Source organism: Rhinatrema bivittatum, chromosome 4 (genome assembly GCF_901001135.1).
Source record: "Rhinatrema bivittatum chromosome 4, aRhiBiv1.1, whole genome shotgun sequence".
NCBI lineage: Eukaryota > Metazoa > Chordata > Amphibia > Gymnophiona > Rhinatrematidae > Rhinatrema > Rhinatrema bivittatum.
The window spans coordinates 421,098,005-421,116,100 of record NC_042618.1 but is presented as its reverse complement, the minus strand read 5'-3'; positions in this window follow the sequence as shown (position 1 = coordinate 421,116,100).

The following is an 18,096-nucleotide window of genomic DNA, read 5'->3' as shown; positions in this document are numbered from 1 at the left end:
GATGATGCCTAGGGGGGTAGAGGGAAAAGGAAGGGAATGGGAGGGAATGATTTTTTTTTTTTTGGGGGGGGGAGGCAGGGGTGAGAGGGAAGTGATAATGCCAGGGGTGGAGGACAGGGTATGTGCTAATGCTGGGTGTGGAGGGAGAGGGAAAGGAAGAGAAGAAAAGATGATGGTGTCAGAGGAGAGAGAAGAGAAGGTGAGGATGATGCCAGGGAGTGGAGGGAGAGCCAAGTATAGCAATGATGGTACCAGGGAGTGGGGGAGAGGAAAGAGAAGATGATGATGCTAGGGAGTGGATGGAAAGGGAACAGAAGGGACGATGATGACGCCAGAGGATAGGGGAGAGGAAAGGTGATGATAAGAACATAAGATAAGAGGCACCAAACTGACTTGTCCTCCTAGCTAGCAGAGCTTTGAGCTCTGAGTATGTGTGGGAGTTTCTGCACAAACTTGCCTTGTGGGTCTCTTCAATCTATTAAAGAGCTAATTCTAGCTATGTAGCCAACTCTCCACGGAGGCAGGTGGGTATTCCATGGCTAATTCATCCGGCTATCTATAGAAAACACCATTTAAAGTAAACAAACTTGCTTTTTCCGTCAATAAGCAGGCTGAATTAGCTGTTACATGTGAGCAAATCCAAAGCTGAGGGTTGAAGTGGAGCATTTATGGAACAAGTAACCCTGGAGAGTGGAGTACAATGAGAATAGGTTATGCAAAAATGCTTGTCTGAATTTGCCATCAGTCCCTGAGAGTTCATCGAGACAGTAATGGGATGTAAAAATAGAACTGATAACCAGGTTGCAGCTTTGCAGATATTCTTGATAGGTACTTCTTGAAGATGAGCAACAGAAGAAGACATAACTCTCAATTGATGAGCTTTGCAGAATCTGTGACTTTCAAGCCTGCCAAGGCATAGCAGTGTTGAATGCACTTAACCAACCAATTAGACAAGTATACTTAGCGACTGCTACACCTAGCTTGTTAGGGTCATATGACACAAACAGCTGAGAAGTTGGGGATTTTGGCAGAGTTCTCTTCTTGAAATAGGCTAAAGCTCTTTTAGAGTCCAGTGTTTAAGGGCATTTTCTCTTTCATGCACACAAGGTCTTGGAAAGAAGGTAGGCAATACAATAGATTGATTGATTGATAAGTGAAGCTGAGGCAACGTCAAATGACATTCCCAGGATATCCCTGCTCCACAAATCTGTCACTTCATGGGAAAAACTTTTTTGGGACATTACCTGGGAGCTATCAATCAAGTTCCCCTGAAGAATCTTTTGTAAAGCGAAACATGTTGGGGCATAACTGAATTTTAGGAAAATGTGTATGATTGTGTTTGGTATGTATGGGTAGAGTGATGAATGTTTTTGTGGTATGAATGACTAAGCATTAAGCAAGGGTAGTTAATGTTTTATTATAATACTTCATATTAGGGATGTGAATCGTTTTTTGACGATTTAAAAAACGTCCGATATATTTTAAATCGTCAAAAATCGTTAGAGCCGCGATACAATAACAATTCCCCCGATTTATCGTCAAAAAATCGTAAATCGGGGGAAGGGGGAGGGGAAGGGGGAGGGCGGGAAAACCGGCACACTAAAACAACCCTAAAACCCACCCCGACCCTTTAAAATAAATCCCCCACCCTCCCGAACCCCCCCAAAATGCCTTAAATTACCTGGGGTCCAGAGGAAGGGTCCCGGTGTGATCTTTTACTCTCGGACCTCCGTGCGTTGTAGAAATGGTGCCGGCGCTACGTTTGACCTGTCATATGACAGGTCAAACGTAGCGCCGGCGCCATTTTGCGCAAAATGGCGCCGGCCGTACAGCAACACGATTCGACTGCAGGAGGTCGTTCCGGACCCCCGCTGGACTTTTGGCAAGTCTTGTGGGGGTCAGGAGCCCCCCCCCAAGCTGGCCAAAAGTCCCTGGGGGTCCAGCGGGGGTCCGGGAGCGATCTCCTACCGCAAATTGTTTTTCCGTACGGAAAAACGATTCGCGTGCAGGAAGTCGTTCCCGGACCCCCGCTGGACTTTTGGCAAGTCTTGTGGGGGTCAGGAGGCCCCCCCAAGCTGGCCAAAAGTCCCTGGGGGTCCAGCGGGGGTCCGGGAGCGATCTCCTACGCTCCTGCCGTCGGGGGACAAAAAAACAAAATGGCGCCGGCGCTACCTTTGCCCTGTCGACAAGGCAAAGGTAGCGCCGGCGCCATTTCTACAACGCACGGAGGTCCGAGAGTAAAAGATCACACCGGGACCCTTCCTCTGGACCCCAGGTAATTTAAGGCATTTTGGGGGGGTTCTGGAGGGTGGGGGATTTATTTTAAAGGGTCGGGGTGGGTTTTAGGGTTTAGTGTGCCGGTTTTCCCACCCTCCCCCTTCCCCTCCCCCCCCACTGGACCCCAGGTAATTTAAGGCATTTTGGGGGGGTTCGGGAGGGTGGGGGATTTATTTTAAAGGGTCGGGGTGGGTTTTAGGGATGTTTTAGTGTGCCGGTTTTCGATTTACACGATTTACACAATATTTAAAAAACCCAAACTGCGACGATCCGATTCCCTCCCCCTCCCAGCCAAAATCGATCGTTAAGACGATCGATCACACGATTCACATCTCTACTTCATATGTTATTTCAATTTTGTTATAATAAAATTTGTTAGAAAAGATATGGTTATATCATTGTTTTGTTAATTGATAAAAAGGCCACAGCATAAGATAGGAGTCTGGGGAAAATGAGGATCAAGTCCTCAATGCCCTCAGACTGTGGCAGATACCTGAGCAATTGAGGTCACAGAGAAGTAGTTTGGCAAGGATGATATTGGACACATAGTGGCCAGCAGGGCTGGAGGATCACTGCCACCAGGCCTGGTGGGCTGGAGCATGGCAGCAGAGGGAGGGTGCAAGCTGGTCCTAGATGGCAGTGCCAACCAGTTCCTAGGCCTGGCTGTCTTAGTTGGGAGGCTGTAGGGCAGCGGAGGAATGAGAGGACTCCACAGGTGGAAGAATCAGAATTGGATCAGGGCCCATAATGTCACACATTTAAATATATAATAAAGCCGTGGCCCTGTTATACCAACAAATAAAGGGTGGGGTGATTTATTATTACTATTTATTTATTAAAATGTATAACCCATGCATTCCATTGACAGTACATGGCGGTTTACATTGACACATGCATAACCTTAGTTTCACATATATGTACAGAATAACAGTGCAATGTCAATAAAGAGCATAAGCTGATTAATTAAGTAGAACTCAAGTTAGTTTAGTAATCCTGCAAGAAAAGGAAAGTCTTCAATGCTTTCTCAAAGGATTTTTGAGATGAAGCTGTGCGGATTAGTTCAGGCAGAGAGTTCCATGGGTGTGGTCCTATCTCTAAGGAGAAAGCTCTGTTTCTGGTGATGCCCAGTCCCGCTAATTTTGGGGTTGGAACTTTCAGGGTGGGGAGGGGGGGTTTCTCTGCTGAGCGGAGCTGACAACTAGGCTTATAGTAACAAAGTCTAGAAGCAAGCCAGGTGGAGGATTCTTCATTTAATAGTTTGTGAATAAGATGTTTTGGTGGTGGCAGGTGAGGTGAAAGTGGGGGGGGGATCACAGCTGTCTAAGTTAGACAGATGATGATGGCGAAGGTAGTGGTGAATTCTGTGCCAAGTATGTCACCACACATAAAAGGTGGAGAACCACTGCTGTACATTGCCTGAAAGGTAATGGCAACCTCAGAGAGACATCAGACTAAAGATGCAAAGGCACCACTGCTGATAAGCTGCACGCATCAGTAAATTATGCAGAGTACAGAGTAAGCATCCGCTCTCAGCTGTCCCAAACAGGATCCAAAGGGCAAATTAGGAAGACTGCCACTGAAGCACCACCTGCATAGGGAATATTAACTCTGCGGTACATTTCCCAGCGGGCCAGCCAGGATCTGCTGTATGGAGAAACGAGCTGCCTCCTAAGCTCACCAGCAACCAAATAGGAAACCAGCAATGCATCCACAAACGAGGAAAAGGCTTCAACCACCTTCTCCTCCTTAACTCTCTGCCGAGTCAGAGAGTTCATTTTTTTCATGACAAGGTTGACAAGATTCATCTGGAATTCTTCATCAGATACTCTCTACTTCCTCCATTTCACAAGTCTCCCATCCTTTTACCCTCTGCTATCCTTTCTTTCTTTGCTTAAATCAGAGAAGAAAACTGCCCAATTTTCTTTCCTGCTCCAAACCCACTAAATCTACTTGTGAATCCATTCTCACCCAACTCCTCAGCTTTGGCTCCTTCAGTCATCCCTCCGTCTTTCATATCTCAGTCTATCACATTCCACTCCAACTTTTCCTGCTGCCTCCAAACATATTGTGATCACAACTCAAAATTCCTGCCCTGCTAACTATCATCCTCTCTCTCTCCTGTCTACTTGAATGCGCCACCGTCTACCTCCATTGACTTTCTTAAATCCCAAGCCATTCTCAATCCTTCAGTTGCGGGACCGGGCCGTGCCCCGGCCCCTCCACCTACCTTGGGGCCAGCCCAGCCCACGCGAGTCCGTCTCCGGCCTCCCAGGCCTGTTCCGTGGCTTGCCACGGCGTCCCCACTGCGAGGGAGACGCCGCCGACTCCCCGTCACTGGCCCCGCCCCCTAGGCGCGCGCGCGCGCAGGGGCTCCAGTCTTAAAGGGGTCAGTGCGGGAAACCAAGGCCAGCTCCTAGGATGACATCAGACGCTGCAGGGTATATTACCCTGCAGCTGGGATTGGATCCTCGCCTTGCAATGAGTTTCCTCAGGTTTCCTGACCTGCTAGTTGCTGTGTTCTCTTGGATTGCTGCTGTCTTCGACCCGGCTTGCTTCCTGACCTGTCTCCTGCTTCCGCCCCTTGATTTTGGTATCGACGTCTGACTTCTGGCTTCTGACCCGGCTCCGTCCCACGACTTCTTCTTCAACATCTGTTCCTTTCTTGGTATTGTCTTCCGACCTTCTGGCTTCCGACCCGGCTCCGTTTCCGACTCCGTCTTTTGCTTTGTCCCTGGCTCTGGTGTGGATCTCAGACTCCTAACTCCTGACCCGGCTTTGCTCCTGGACTCCGACTTCGGCCTCTCCCTCCGTTCAGGTATCCGGTACTTGCTGGCCCAGAGGTTTCTCCTAAGTCCCAGCGGCTCGGGCTCTCACGGGCTCCTCCCATGGGAGCCGCAGGCTTCCGAGGGTGAAGACTCTTCATCCACCTGGGTCCAATCATCATCCATCTCTTCAGCCATTACCTGGGTCCTTGGTCGCATAGGATTCCACCTAAGTCCAAGAGGTCCGGGTCCCTACGGGCTCCTCCTGGGGGGACCTCGGACTTCCAGTGGTGAAGCCTCCTCTGTGTCTTTTCTGAGCTGCCTCCCGGCTGGGCCGCTTGCTATGGCCTTCCATAGCATACCATCCTCAGTCCCAACCGGCCCAAGGGTCCACGACCATAACACCTTCCCAATCTGGCTTCTTCCATCTTCATCCACTGAGACAAAAGGGTCAGACTTACCAATAGGCAGAGTAGGCAAGTGTCTATGGGTAGCCACTCCCAGGGAGGGGGGGGGGTGTCTGCCCTGCCCCTGCCTTTATAAATCTGCCCTTGCAGCGCAATGTGGCAGAAGAGAAAGCTCCAGTGGTTGATCTCGCATGGCCAGCCATGACTTCAGAAGGGGATGCCCCTTCTTAGGCCAGCCGTGGCTTTGGAGGAGTATGCCTCCCTTACCCCAGGCAGGTCACAAGTTTGGGGGCAGTGCTATTAGGTCACAAGTTTGGGGGCGGTGCTATTAGGAGAGAGGTAGCCTGCTGTCTCTGTCTAAAGGCAGCCAGAGCTATAAATCTGCTGCTACTGAGATGGTTCAAAGTGTCTAGTGACCTCTTTGTGGTTAAAGCCAGAGACCTCTACTCTATCCTTATCCTCTTTGACCTATCTGCTGCTTTTTGACATTGTTACTTACACTCCTGGATACTGTTTCCTTGCTTGAATACAGGGACTCTGCTCTGTATTGGTTCTCCTGTTTCCCAGCACACCTTTATCACACCTTTTGTCACCTTATCTCAAAATTTTGCATTATATCATTGACAGTAAATTAATAAAATATTATCCAGCTCTGATCCTAAAAGTACCATGAGAGCTCCATCGCAAGATTGTCACTTTTAAACTTCTGAAGCACCTAGGAGTTCAATATTCAGATGGTTGGCCTAGCTAAGCTTGGGACTTGGGAAGACAAAATGTGGGGTTTAAATTTTCTGCTGTTCTGACCATCTCCAACTTATCTGGCTAACTGTTTAGCAGGATAAAAGCCAAATAAGTTGGAGGCACTCCAGGGGCAATTTAGGGTTGAATTATGTTAGCTGGATAAGTTATCCAACTAACTCTGGTCGAGCCAGAAAGCAGACAAAGTTATTTGGCTAGCTAGAACGTTATCAGGATATATTCAGTGGAGCATCTAATCAGCTGCGCTTTGCTAAGTATCCATGTCAATTTATTCAGCTATCTTTAGCCAAATAAACTGCTCGCTGTTTGCTGAATATTGACCTCCTGATTTAGTTTAGTATCTAAACACTGAAAACAGCACTAGACATTCTTGTTTTACCAAACACACAAGTTCTGAGCTCTGAATACAGACAGTAAGCAAGGGACACATGGCTTTCAGCATTACCCTGCACCTTAGAAGCCATCTGATACATCCCAGCAACTAATAGGATTCCCAGTACACCTTGAAAACACTTCAGACATGCGACTTGGACATGCATGATGCGAATTTGACTCATTTCTGAAGTGCCCATGTGAAAAACTGAGACCCTCAGCTGTTCTCTGGAAAAAGTAGCTTATTTGGGACTTCCAGCTTATAACTGCTCAGTTTTCTGATTGCAATCTTTTTTTTTAGCTACTCAGGGACTGCAGAGGGAGAATGGAATCACAGTCTCGGGAAGTACATACTTTTTCTGAGGTTAAGTATTGAGGTTGCCATGATAATTCATTTGAATAGAAATAAGGGTCAAACAAGCTGTAGGTGAGACCTTCTTATTGGACTAACTCAATACATCTGTGATGAGTGTTTGAGAGCTCTGTGCCCTTTATCAGTGAAGAGACAGTTACATTGGGATTAAATAGTACAGAGACAGCAAGACATGAGATGGCAAACACAGGCAGCCTTCATGTCTAGCTGACTGTACTATTTATGTTAAACTCAGTGAAACTGTGCTATTTCTTGTTATTAAGGGCGCAAAGCTCTGGAAAGCTTGTCACAGATTGACTGAGTTAGTCCAATGTAAAGGTCTCACCTTCAGCTTGTTTGCTGACTTATTGGTCATTTTTTGGAGCTAAATTTAAAGCTTGCAGTTTTCAAAATTGCCTCATTGCTGAAAGTCTCTGGGTACTTTTCACCAGTGATCTTTGCACCAGTTTTCAAAGGAAAAGTAGATGTGGGCTTTTACTTTGAAAACTGCCCCAGGGAAAGACTACCCACAGAGATTTATACCTGCTTTTTCTGCAGATACTCAAAAAAAAAACCCCAAACCCTAATGCCTCCCCTACAATATGGGCAGGAGCGAATTGCAGGAAAATATCAGCCTGGGTTTTGTTTTGTTTTCAAAACCTGCCCACAGGGTATTTGTCTGACTCCCTTGTGCATTCTCCTTGCAGCACGTTTCCAAAAGCATGGCAGACTGACCCTTCAAAGGTACATCATGTGACCTAGAGCCTGGCAGAATTGAGCCAATGTTATAGACCTGCTCCCCAGAGGGGAGGAGTTAGCAATCTGTTATAGATCTGCTCCCCCAGAGGGGAGGAGTTAGTAGTCTTTTATGAATCTGGCTGCTGGATTCTCCCGTTGAAGGAGGAGTTAACAATCTGTTAGCGATTACCCCGCCAGGAGAAGTGGAGTTAGCACTCTGTTACGGATCTTGCTAAGGAGTAGCAATCTGTTAGTGCTTCCAGAGGGAAGGAGTAGCAACTGTTATGCTTTGTTCCTGTAGAAAGATGAACCAGCAACCTGTATGATTCCCACGGGGAGATAGCTATCTGATATGGATCAGCTTCCGCAGAGAGAGGAGTAATGGTCTGATGTGGGTTGGCTCCCACAGAGTGGCAGATGATGATACTGCTCTATTAGTGTAGGAGTAACACTTAGTAGAAATAGTGAATCCCTGGGCCGATGGCAGATGACAGCGCCCTCAAGTGGAGATCCTGAGAGGGACCACAGGCTAGGCTGGAGTATTGAGACAAACACAGATAGTTCTTTATTAGACTGGAAGTAGAACCACCAGAGGTGGCAGTAGTGAGTTGATATGCCCGGCAGGGCTGAAGTCCCTCTGATACTGGAACTACGATCTCTGAGTTGCTGAGCTGTAAGGAGAGACTATAGGTAGTGAGTAGACAGGGTATGCTGGGCATAACCAGTGGTAGATGATACACTCACAATTGTAGATCTCTGTAGTGTCTTCTTTATGCATCAGAGAGTCTTCAGTATACAGGAACAGGAGCCGCAGGCGAGTACTGGTTTCTATAGGCAGTCTGAAATAGAACTCACAATAACTGTGTATGGGATGGCTTCTGGAATAGAAGAGAGGCTAGAAGAGATTTAGGAATGTAGGCCCTCATGGCGCGAGTACCAGTTCCTATCTGTTAATCTGTAATAGTAATCCATAAGATATAGGTATGCGATATCTTCTGAGGAAGAAGAGAGTATGAGAAAGGAATTAGGAACATAGGCCCTCGTGGAGCGAGTACCGATTCCTATCTGCAATCTGTAATGGTAACTCACGATATCCGTACCTGTGATAACGTCTTAGACTGAAGGGAGCCTTAGAGATTAGGAACAATGGCCCTCGTGAAGTGAGTACCGGTTCCTGTCTGTAATAAGACTCACTGTGTTCATGTCTGCGGTTGCCTCCAGGCAATAGGAGTCTTCTGAGTCTTCGGGAACGTAGGCCCTCGAGGAGCGAGTACCGGATCCCGTCCAACAATCTGAAATCAAGAATAGAGAGAGCGGAACCTCCGAGGAGCGGGTACTCCTGGTAAGTTTGAAAAGGCCGAGCAGTGGGGAAGAATTCCCCTTGCTGACTTGGAACGTAGTTGCAAGTAGAGTGGACTGCCGAAGCAAGTCTCATTGGAGTTCGTTGCTAACTCACTTGTAGTTAGCAAACAAAGACCTTTTAAATTGAAAACGGATGATGTCATTACGGGGGGACATCCGTAATGACGGGTGTCCCCCCGTAATGACATCATCCGTGGCGACTCCCTTCGGCTCAGACGGAGAGATGCAGCCGCGGCTGCATCTCTCCGTCTGAGCCGAAGGGAGTCACCACAAAGGTAGAGAGGGTGGAGCGAGGGCGAGAATAGGCACGAATGCAACAGCCAAAAAATCGCCAACATAAAGTTCACATTTTTCAGAAATAACTAAGTAGTAGAATACGCCCTAGACCAGGAGTGAGCAAACAGAGCTATGTGCCCTCTTCCATCCATGCAGTTGGTTGCCATCCTCTCCCAAGTCTGGTTACACGTCTTATAATTATATCTTGGATTACTGGTCTGGTATTAAAGTTTCTTTCCAACCAATCAGCTCTTGATCCAGTTGCCAGGTAACAGACAACCACACTGCTAGCCAGTGTCAGACACACACATAGTCTCTCAGACACAAACACCCACACACACTCTTTCAGACATCCACTTTGTATCTGAGAGAGGGTATGTGTTGGTGTCTCTCTCTCTCTGACACAAAGATGCTCATATACACACTCTCACTCTCAGTGTATGTTTATGTCATAGAGAAAGTGTATGAATGGATGTCTTTCTGTGTCAGGGAGAAAGACACTCACACACATTCTCTCTCTGATACACACATTCCGTCATTGTGCTGCTGCTCATATGCTCACATAATGAATGCCCTCACTCCAGTACTGCCACATCATTATCTAAAACGTCTTTGCTTGCTGCCAGCTCCTCTGCAGCTTGCAGCAGCCCTCTTACTCTGCCATTCCCATTCCCACCCCTTCTTGCCACTCCCACTCCAGGAGACCCACTGGTTCCACAGCCAGCTGACCCTTTCATGAGGAAAGCCAAGTGTTGCGTCCGTCGCTGCTCGATGCCCTCACTCCGCCCTCCTTTCCACTGTGGCGACTCCCTCCGGGCCTGATGGACGGTTTGCTGCCGCGGCGTCTTCTTGCCTTCTTCCTCCGCGTCCCCGGAACGGCACGATGCTGTGGATCCGCCATGTTCCTGATGATGTAGAGCGCACGCGCACACTCCAAATGATGTACCAGCAAGGGCGCGAATCTCGGGGGCATCCCCCTGAACTGACGTCATCCGCTTCCAATATAAAAGGTCTCAGAAATTGCTAACAGATTGAGTTAGCAAAGGGTTTCATTACCTATGCTACTTTGCCTCCTCGGACTTACCAGGGGTACCCGCTCCTCGGGGGCCTTGCTCTCTTTTCTCTATTTCAGATTGCCGATAGGAACCGGTACTCGCTCCTCCAGGACTCATATTCCTGAACACTTTGAAGATTCTCTACTGCCTGGAAGCTATCACAGATACAGACAATTGTGAGTTACCATCGTTCTCTCAGAGCTTTCCCTGGAACCAGGTACTCGCTCCTTGAAGGCCTAACCCTTTCCAGCTACTGAGCTTTCTAAAGACCTTATGTGAGACCTGTCATCCAGTTCTGGCTATGAAAACAGTATACCTGTCTACTCACTATCTATAGTTTCTCTACAGCTCCACTACCCTGGGATTGTAGTTCCAGTACCTGAGGGACTTCAGCCCCGCCGTGCATAGCAACTCACTACTGCCACCTCTGGTGGTTCTACTACCTGTCTAATAAAAGAATTCTGTGTCTGTCTCCATACTCAAGCCTAGCCGGTGGTCCCTCTCAGGATATCCTCCTGGGGGCGCTGTCATCTGCCATCGGCCCAAGGATTCACCTATCTACATTCCTCTACAGCTAAGTGTCCTCTCCAAGCACTCCGCTGGTATAAGATGGCTACTCCTTTCCTATCTGGAGTCTTCAGCAACAGATTCATAACAGCTTACTAACTCCACCTCCTTCTGGAGCTAGTACACAACAGATTGTACTCCTAGCTCTAACACAGAGCTTTTCTATCAAGATTGCTAACTCTTCCCCTTCATAGGAGTTGCACCATATCAGAGTGCTAGCTCCCCCTCCAGAAGAGTTCGCACATAAGAGATTGCTAACTCCCTAGCAGATCCTTAACAGAATGCTAACGCCTATCTGATGTCTCCACCCATCCAGCATCAGATCTACTACAGATTGCTAACTCCTCCTCTCTCAAGGAGTGAAGCATAACAGATTGCTAACTCCTCCTTCCACAGGAGCAGATTTACATCAGATTGCTTGCTCCTCCCTCCAGAGGAGCTTGCTCATAACACCCAGCCTACAGAAGCCTCCCCAACACTGCACAAGTACTTTCTTTAGGCTCACCCCATCCCTTTTTGTGACTGCAGCTTGCTTCTACTTCACCGTACTCCCACCATCATTACAGTGCATTCCCATTGGCTGAGTGCTAAAGAGTCTGCTGCTTTTATGGTTCCCAGACTCTGGACAGCCTATCTACTCTAAAGGAGGGGAGACCAGACTAATCTGTGCTATTCCTCCAGGGTTTAAAAAGACAAATGAAGCTCTGGCCGAGAATGGAGAGAGCTACAGGACTCAAAGCAGTACAGATCCAGATCCTCGTGTATCCAGTGCAGCTAGGGCTGGTGCAAGGGTAAACCTTATAGCCTTTACCCCCAAGCCCCTCCCTCCTCACTCACAATTAAAAAATATGCATTTATAATAGTTTTTACATTTATAATGTCAGTCAAAGTACAGTCTTATGAGGTAAAAGTATCACTAACAGCATGTACATTATATTTACATGCACTGCTGTGGCACCAACAAGAAAACCCTACAAAATAAAAATTAAAGAGTCACTTGGATCCCATATTTCATTAAGCCTATTGTAACACATGGGTTTGACTCTCAGAAAGCTTTGGGTAAACTGAATTACAATTAAAATATAGTAAAACTCCAATACCAAACCAGCAATAACAGCCAGCATTCAAAGAGTGACAACCTTTCCTATGAAAAGGCAACACTACAAATATTACACCAGGCCCTAAACCAGCAGTTTGGAAACCAGAACAAGTTAAGCTGCTATAGATCCCTTCACAGAAACTACATGCTAGCAGAATACTTCACCTCTGTAACATATCGACCCTCACCAAATACAGAATAAAATATAATAGAAATGTGCAGACACAAAATAAATTGAAACCGCAAAAAGCTAGATCAGTATACAGTGCAACAGTGGAAAAAGAGAAACATTACCATTCCTCATAAAATATCAAACATTTAAAACAAGAAATATAAATCAGCAATAGCAAAACCATACTAATAAAAAGGATAAATATTACAAAACTGTTGAATATGCAATAATTAAACTCACCCCAAAACTAATAAAATATTTTAAAACAGCAGACACATCAGATAATTCCCAATAATTAAAAACAATAAGAATTTAAAAATTCCCATGCTTTTTATACTTTTCGGTCACCCTGGAATTGTTCTGGATTAGTGGCGGTGAGGGAATGCAAAAACTTTCTCTTCCTTCACACACATGCACACACACACACACACACACACACACATGCTTCCTTGCACTTGCTGATGCATACACTCCCTCGCACCCACTGACACATGCACACACACTCCCTTGCACCCACTGATGCTTACACACACATACATGCTCCCTCGCATCCACTGATGCTTACACAAACACTCTCCCTTGCACCCACTGACACCTACACACAAGCTCCCTCACACCTGCTGACACATACATTCACACCCATGCTCCCTCACACCTGCCGACACATAATTACACACACATGCTCCTTCACACCTGTTGAAACACACACACATGCGCTTCCTTGAACATGCTTATACATACACACACATATGCATGCTTCCTCACAACTCCCATTCTCCCTCTTCTCCCCTGCCCTCTAAATACGTTTAAAAAAAATAAATTGTACTTACATTGATGATCAAGAAGAATCCAGAAAGACCAAACGCAGGGCAGTGAGGTTATTTTTGCCATGGCCCCAACATAAGTGGGAGCCATCAGCAGAAATCAGTGAGAGACGCCTTCAGCCATGGTGAGGCAGCAGCGGGATGTCTGCTGGTTGCCTTCCATGGCAGAGAGAGACAGGGTTGTGCGACGGAAGACCGTGGCAGTTTCCACTGCCGTAGTGGTGAGGGGGGGGGGGGGGGGGGAGCAATCCCTCAGACATCAACAATGCAGGCCCATAAAGACGTGGCTGCAGCTGCGGGAGGGGGGGGGGGGGGAAGAAAATAATAAAAGAGAAGCCTAGGCCTATGGAACCACGCAGGAAAAGCAAAAACAAAAAAAAAAACAAAACCCCAGAAATGAGCAGAGAATCTCGGTAAAGCTCCAGCTAGCCAGAACAGCTGCTGTGGGACCAGGTGTTAATCGCAGAGGCTCTGCAGACATGGGGGTCACTGTGATCAACACCAGTGTCACATGGCTGACCGGGCCAGCGGGGCATGCCCAAGGCCTCGATAGTCCAATCTGCCCCTGAGTATGGGTAAAGGTCCGTGAGTTGTAGACCTGCGTGCACCCTGCTGTTACGCGCATACGGGATAGGCAATTCTCAGGTAGCCGGGTGACACGGGTACAACACATTTTACCTCTGGAAATCCTTTGGAAAATTACTCCTTGAGGAACTGTTGCCTAATGATGTCATCTCCAGACGGCGTTCGAGTCCCTGCAGCACAACAAATGTGCTTTAAGCCAGTAACCTGAGCAGACGTGAACTGGGAATCCCAGTGCAGGAAAACCCAGGTCACTGAAAAAAATGTCTATGGTGTGCAGCGACTCATCAGCAGAGGGACAACTTCAAACAAGCGGAAAGCACTGATTTTCCTTAGCAGAGCTAAATAAATCAAAAGCAAACAAACAATACAAGGCTATAAACAGATGGCTAAAAAGTAAGTAGCATGGCACATATGGTACTTTCTGTGTATGACAACAGTAATAGTGAAATATTTATTATAGTTGTTAAATATTCAGTTCTAAATAACATTTTGTTGAGCTGTGTGTATGCAATGTGGAGTGCAAGAATAGCAGTGGCCACCTGCGTTTGGCTTAGCCTCTAGTGACAGCAGATGCCAGGCCCTCTTATTAACCCCTCAGTGTCAGGATGCCATGATTGGCCCTCCTGGCTGACTGTCAGCTGCACAAGGCACTGCATGAGAGGTCTGAGTAAGAGATGCCGCACGGTGAAATTCTCACTTTTGGTGATCTCTGCCCAGCCTAATCCTTTTCTTGTGCTGATCTTTTTTCCCATTGCAGTTTCCAACTGTTTCCTTTTGCTGCAGTGCAGGGGCTTCCCAAATGTTTAGCCAATGTGACCACCTTTTAGCACTTGAAAATTCAGATGACTCCAGAGAACAAACAAAACAAATTAGCAGGCATGTGATCCCCCTCCAAAAATCACTATAGTTTATAGTTTATTACTTTTTATATACTGATGTATCAGGAATCCATCATATCGGTTTAAAATAAACATAAAACAATAAAAGCATATTCCATAAACACTATTAAAACAATTAAATATACGAAGCATAATTCTAAAACACTGCTAAAATTATCAAAAACAGTATAAATAAGTGCTAAGATCAATTACATATATTAATATACGCTAAAAATAGTACAGTATTGGTCATAATCTATACTCTTACCCTCCTCACACTTTAACTGATTCCCTCTCTCAGCCTCCACCTTCTCCAAAGGACCTTCTCTTAACCTGCTTCTGTTGTGTCTGTGGACCCTTGGCCTGAGGTGAGATTGGCTGTACCTGTAGGGAGGAGCCCTGCAGGTTCTGACCGTCAGCAGGAAAGCCCAGGCAAGGCAGAGACCAGTCAGAAGCTCCACCTTTACCAGCCCACATTCCCCTCGGATTGAGGCTTTGGTGCCAGGGCTGGCAGGTCTTAGGCAATGGTCTCTGTTGGTGACTGGAGATGTGGTCCAAGGCCAGGTTAAGGTCATAGGCAGGTATCTGTCCAAGGAAAGGAAGAGGGGCAGAAAGGGCTGAGGTGGCTAGGCAGGCAAGGCTGGAACAGACTGGGATGAAGACTGGAACAAGTTTGGATGAAGACTGGAACAGTCTGAGATGAAGACTGGAAGAGGCTTGGATGAAAACTGGAACGGGCTGAGATGAAGATTGGAATGGGCTGAGATGAAGGCTGGTAGCAACACACACTACAGAGTAGCTGGACCTGTTGCTGAGGCAGTGAGGGAGAGGCAGAGAGGGCATTTTATAGGGCTAAGCTTGTGATGCCATCAAGGGGTGCTGCAGGGCTTTTCCTGCCACAGGCCCTTTAAGTAGGCCGATGTCAGGCATGTGCACACCTAAGGAGAGGTGCGACAAGTGAAGCTGGCAGTGTCTTGTTGCGTGGTGCTCAGCGGTGTGTCGGCAGCGTTTGCTGCAACAGGAGGCAGCCTGGCCAGGGAGGTAAGAGCGGCGGTCCCCAGGAGCAGCCCACAGATCGCCAAATGCTACAGCTCCCCTCTGGTGGCCCACCCCCCTTACATTCCCCAGTTTCTCTGACCTCCCAAGCCCATCCCTTCTCCTTCATCTCCTTCAGCAATTTTTGCATCTCCACAGCTGATCCTGTCTCCCAAGCCCTTCTTATAACGCCAACTCATCCCAAGACCCATTCCTTCCTCACCAATACCCTCTCATCTTCCAGCTTCACCTCTTCCCTTCTAGTCTTTCTTTTACATTCCCCAACTGATTCCCTCTCACATCCCCCAGTTGATCTTCTGTCACTCCCCCCTCTCATCATCTACATTCAACCCCTCCCTACCTGATCTAACCCTCAAACTCCTCCTTCATCTGATCCTTCCCTTCAAATAGCCCTCTCCTCCAAAAATCCCCTTAACCAAAGTCAACAGCAAAGTTTTCCTTTGGACCTTGGCCCAAACGTGGATGACAATTGGTGGGAAGAGAAGGTTGATGAAAGGGGCAACATTTTTTCTCTTGGGTGGGTTCCTCCCCTCCCCTCATGACTGGTCCAATGCCAGATGGTGATTTACAAGCAAAAGCAGCATGAATAATGAAGGTCAGCATAGAGCCTCCCAGCCAGGGCAAGCTCATAAGCTCCCCCCGCCCCCCCCCCCCCCACACACACACACACACACTCCAATGGCCCCAATCCCTCCTCACAAAGGGATTCCTATTACCATAGAAAATCATGTGATGGCCAGGGCCAATGCAAGGGTATTAGATGCCCTAGTCAAATCTTCTGCCTTGAGTACCACCCAGCTCCAGCCCTGACCCAAATACACAAGTAAAAATTATTAATTTATAATAATATATTTTACATGAAAACAGACATTCAAAGTATAGTTTTCTGAGATAAAAGTATCACAGCAGTGCATGTAAATATAATATACATTATGGTATGTCAACCAGAAAACCTGCAAAAAAAACCCCACTTGGAAACCATATGGTATTAGACCTATTGTAATGCATGTTGGGTATAGGCTTCAAACTCAAAGCCATGAGTAAAGTGAATTACAATTACAATATAGTAAACCTCCCATACTAAAACAGCACTAAGTAAAAGCACTCAAATAGAAACAACATTACCTATGAAAAGGCAACGCTGTAAGTATTAACCCAGGCCCTGAAACACCAATACATTTCCTATCAGAAAACAGAACAAATCTAGCTGCTATAGAACCCTACACAGAAACTACATGCTAGCAGAATAACTCAAGTTCAATCACACATGCATCACATAGACAAATCCTCACAAAATACAGAATAAAGAGACCACAAGATAAAAATTAAAAATCTGCAGACAAAAACTGAACTGGAAACCATGACACTAGTCTCTGGATGTAGCACAACAATGGGAAAACAGAAACACTGCCATTCTTCATAAAATATCAAACAATAAAATGAAGAAATATAAAACATAGATAATAGTAAAACCATATTGGTAAAAGGAATATTTCAAAATAGTAGACAAATAGAATGACATACAATAATTAAAAACTCATAAAAATAAAAAAAATGTTCCAACTCCAAAACAAAAATTGAAAAAAAAATGCACACAACAAATATCAATGATTAAAACTAACAAGGATATAAATGAGTCACTCACCATACCTAGGAACATTTGATTTCCAGATGCCCTGAGATTGTCGTGGATTAGCTGATGGGGTGGGGATTGTTGTGCACAAACTTTCTCCCTTCTCTCTCATATGCACACACATAATTATACATGTTCATTCTCTCTCACATACAAACATACACAGGCTCTCCAGCACATGCCCACTCAGCCAGACAGACAGACACACACACACACACACACACGTTCTCTCACTCTCACGTCCTCTCTCCCTCACATACACACGCCGTCATTCACTCAGTTAGGCCCCCATCTCACACACACACATAGGTTCTTTGACTCAGTAACTCACGCACCCTCACACAGGCTCTCTCCCTCTCTCCTACTAATACCATCACTCTCTTGTACACACACAATCCCTCTCACTCACACATATACACACACACACCCTCATACAAGCTCCTTCTCTCTCTCTCACACACACACCTTCCGTCTCTCTCTCTCTCTCTCTCTCATATACCCCCTCATACAGACACTCACTGTCACACTGTCTGTCTCTTGCACACACACACCCCTTCACACAGGCTCCCTCTCTCTCTGATACACCTAATTTACACAGTCCTCCTTTCTCTCACACACACATGCACTCTCACTCCCTCACACAGGCTCTCTCTCTCAGTCTCACACACACACACACACCCTTCCAGTCTCTCTCTGGCTCAAAGGCTTTCTTAGTCTCTCCTTTTTCCTTCTGCAGGCATATAGGCTTTACCCCAAGCTATTCCTGGCCTATATTTTCTGTCTTCGGCCATTCCCAGGCCCCTCTTTCTATCTCTTCTGCTACAGATGGGATTGATTCCACCTGCGGCCCTGCTGGCACAAATCTTTGACCACGAGCGGGATGAACTCTGCTTGTGGCCCACCGAGTCTCTGCTCCTCTCGG